The sequence below is a fragment of the Micropterus dolomieu genome, linkage group LG17, assembly GCF_021292245.1.
Source record: "Micropterus dolomieu isolate WLL.071019.BEF.003 ecotype Adirondacks linkage group LG17, ASM2129224v1, whole genome shotgun sequence".
Lineage (NCBI taxonomy): Eukaryota > Metazoa > Chordata > Actinopteri > Centrarchiformes > Centrarchidae > Micropterus > Micropterus dolomieu.
In genome coordinates, this window is record NC_060166.1 from 34055335 (window position 1) to 34059361 (window position 4027).

Below are 4027 nucleotides of genomic sequence, written 5' to 3' on the forward strand. Positions count from 1 at the left end.
CACGCACACACAGAGAAGATTATAACTCAGCAGGTTTAAAATGTCAAAGGTTAGAAACACGTTCCAGAGTGAGAAAGGTCATTAAACTGTCCTGATCAACATCCCATCAGTGTAGAATTAGACAGGAATGGATAAATGACTTGACACACCGTCGAGAGCCAAGATATCAGACTGACCAAATATTCAGAAAAAAGGGGTTAACTGTCTGTAAGTTGTGAGATTGCATGTTTTGCCTGGAGAGAAATCACTCGTCAAAAGAAGCTTGTCTTTGCAGCCCTCTGTCACGGCATCCTCACATCCGTTTATGTTAAATCTCCTCTAAACTCACCACAAAGCCATAAACGACAGGGAAACATGGACAAAAAAAGGAAAGGTCTAATAATCTTGTAAACGCAGCTGGAGTATTTTGGGAAGTAAAGTTACTTTCCTGACCTGGTAGGAACGTCCTGGTCAGATTAACATTTAAAATCCTTTTCTAAATCCTTTCAAATGGGAATGCTGTTTCAATATCACTGCTACTGTATGAAAACAGTTATTTCAGTTCTGGTGTTTTTAATTCTTTCGGTTAAAGTCCAGCTGAAGTTGCTGCTACAGCGACATATCTGTTGTGTAAATAACATGTCCCAGGTTCTCCTTTCCGAAAAAGATCCGAAACCAAAAGACAGAAATGTTTATTTTTTGGTCTCATGATGGTGCCCTCTATTTTTGCATCAATTCGTCTCCGCCTCCGTAAGCCAGTCAAATTGTTGTTTTGTTGTTACGTCACTGTTATATCATAGGCAGACGGTCACACTGACCAACTGCAAGACAGCAATCTGCTACACAACAAAAGAGCCACAGACTTTGAACTTTGTCCAAGTCAATAAGTTGTTTTTTCCCAACAGCCACAAGGGGCAACAATGAGCCTTCCACACTCGAAAACAAACATCAGCAGGTGACACAAAGCTAACATTTACACTTTATCAGACGTGTTTTCAAATGAGAAAAAGACTTAAAGGATGAAGAGTTACTGGTTGGTTTAGTAAATTTACATTTGGTTAACTTCCTCACCTCCGTTATTGTGCAGAGCACAGCATCTTACCTGAGCTGCCGGTGCCCAAGCTAAACCTGCCAGCATCTGTCAATCAAACGAGGACACGCCCCCCCCAGCTGCTGAAACAAAAAGCAGCATTTCTTTCCCCAAATACCTTTGACAATAAATTAGAATATAAAAATACTGACATTATTTTTGTTTGCAAGAAGGGATTAATTAATGTGATTTCAGTTGGACTTTAAAAGTTTACATCTTCCTCTTTGTGCAGGTAATTTCCACGGCTGTAGAGCTCAAGAATCCCACACAGAATTTGTTTTATTTTTTCAGAAGCGTATTTTTGCCAGGTTTATAATTTTCTCAGTTTTTTAAAAGTGTAATATTGAGATTTTATTACATCTGGCGGTTCCTGATTTTCTTTAGGTTGTACCTTATTCAGGATTATAAATTCTGTCCTGACCTGTTGGTCTGGTTTGTGTTTATCATAAAACATGTCTTGAGATCTGTAACTTTCTTTAATCTTGTTTTATTTCAACACACTTTATGCATCTTAATTAGGTGTGAATGCCAGATCAATGCAATCATTTACATGCATGTTGGACACAACAAACAAAGTGAGAGTTAAAAGAGGTGAATTTTGAATGAGCAAATCTTCCATGTGGAAAGTGACACAGTACAGTCCTCTGCTGTCGGATTATGAATATTAACAGCAGAATAAACTGACACACTTTGTAGATACACACAAGACAAAGCATGCGGGGTACAGCTAACTCGTTAACGGATAACATTACACAATGTAATGTTATTTGAACCATTTTACACTGTTGACAGCAGAAACAATCAGATGTGTGAAAGTCAGCATGGTTAACGTCATGACAGACAACAATCGTACAACAATCTGAACATGAATGGTGTGGGTGAGCTCGTGGGTACCCTGCCTGTCTGTGTGTGTCTGTGCTGTTCTGTTCACATCAACCTCAGTCTGTCGGCCGAGATGAAATGACGAATAAAATACCTTTTGGTTTATCATTAATGTATTTATAGTCTGTGTTTTTTGTTCTCACTGGAAAACAAATGTTTGTTGTTGAAAATGCGCCAGATGGATGCAGATCAGTTTTTTCTCCTGCTCTCTGGAAATTACCTTTTTTTTAAACAGCATGTAGATCATAAGATAATAAAAAATATACATTAAAGCAGAAATAAGAAAATTCAATTAGTTGTTGGCAGTTAGACTGAAGGTGAAATCTTTACTTTAGCAGAGGGAATAATTTACGGATTTGTAGGTAGGCACCCGCGACCCTGTACGCAGGATAAGTGGTTGACGATGGATGGATGGATGGATGGATGTAGGATGTAAGGAGGCTTGATTCTTTGCATTGGGGATGTTGGCCTGTTGCAGAGTTGAGGCTGGATGGTCGTGTTGAGGAGAGGGACGTCAGATCCAGAAACGTTAAGAGTTATCACGTTAGGTAGAAGAAAGTTTTGATTCAAGGCCATTTCAACATCAGTTGTTGTGATCTGCAAAGTGAGCCACAGTTTACCTCAACTGGAAGGACGCCCACCCCATGTACGAGGCCCGGGTTCAAATCTGACCTGAGGTCCTTTGCTGTGTGTCACACCCCCGTCTCTCTCTCTCCCTCGTTTCCTACTTCTATCCACTGTCCTGTCTATGGGTGAAAAAAATCTGCAATAATTATGATAGTCAAATCAAGCCATTTTTTTAAGATTTGCTTTGTTTTTCTTTGTTTTACAGCATTATAAACTTTATATCTTTGGGTTTTGCACTGTTGGACAGACAAAACAAGACAATAGAAGACGTCACATTGAGCTGCATGAAGTTGTGCTGACTTGATGATTTATGGACCAAATTATTTATCGGTGAAACGAGAAATCTCATCATTCACCAATCAAAATGACTACTGCTTGTTGCAGCACATACTCAACCTCGATCTAGTACACACACAGTTTTGACGTTTTTGCCGAGTTATGTCACTGACAGAGAATGAGAGGAAGATTATGTGGACAGGTGGATCTTTAATTTGACGGTTGAAATCCATAAATGCACCTTTTTTCTTACAAAATCCTGTGTACTAACAAATTAATTTAACATCAGTTTCCAGTGAAGCCGTTTTACAAAACATTATCACTGTTTAATTATAATATCCACTATTTGGTTTATGGGTGTTGTATGTTCTCCAGTTACTGAATATTTTGGAGTCTATGCATTTTTGTTTCTGGATGTGGAAGAGAATAATTCATGAACACAAAACGTGATGAAACTGCACAAGACTTCTTTAGCATAAAGAAAGCACAGTTGTTTTTAAATCCAGTTACATTTACACTCATAATAGTTTCTGTTTATCTCTTCTCATTTAAAGCTGTCCTTAAGGATCATATCGGTCCACAGCTTTACAATTAGTGAGGTACTCAATATCTGTTAGGTTTGCAAACATCATTAGTGTAATTTAAAACATCACGATTAGTTAGACACTTTAATTTGATTATTTTATGCAGTTGGTATTTTTTGTCTAATTTTAGCAACTACAAAGACCAAATAGGGTCAGAAAGTCTTGGCAAAGAATTTCTGGCATTCTTTACTTTTTTAGAGCTCCAGATCAGTGGGCTTTGCCACATTAGGACGATTCAAGCCAATCACACGCAGTAAGTTCTGACATCAACTTTCATTTTTCTGCAGGAAAACACACCTGCCCCTCAGGTGCTCCCTGCAGATTCAAACAAACGGAATCAAAGTTTTTCAAAGTTGTGACGATAGCCAGAGAGAATCCAGTGTTGACATGTGAATACTGAATATTTGCTACCATTGTTTCTCTCCTCCCAGGAACCCAGAGTACCGCTGACTATCTGCCCTCAGTCTGTCTGTCTCTGTGTGCTTGCCTGCAGCAATCTAATTATGAACAAATGTATTTGCTCAGACGTTTTTTTTGAAAAAACACGCTAAACGTGACGACACTGAGAAAAAAAACCTTGTCTTTGTTT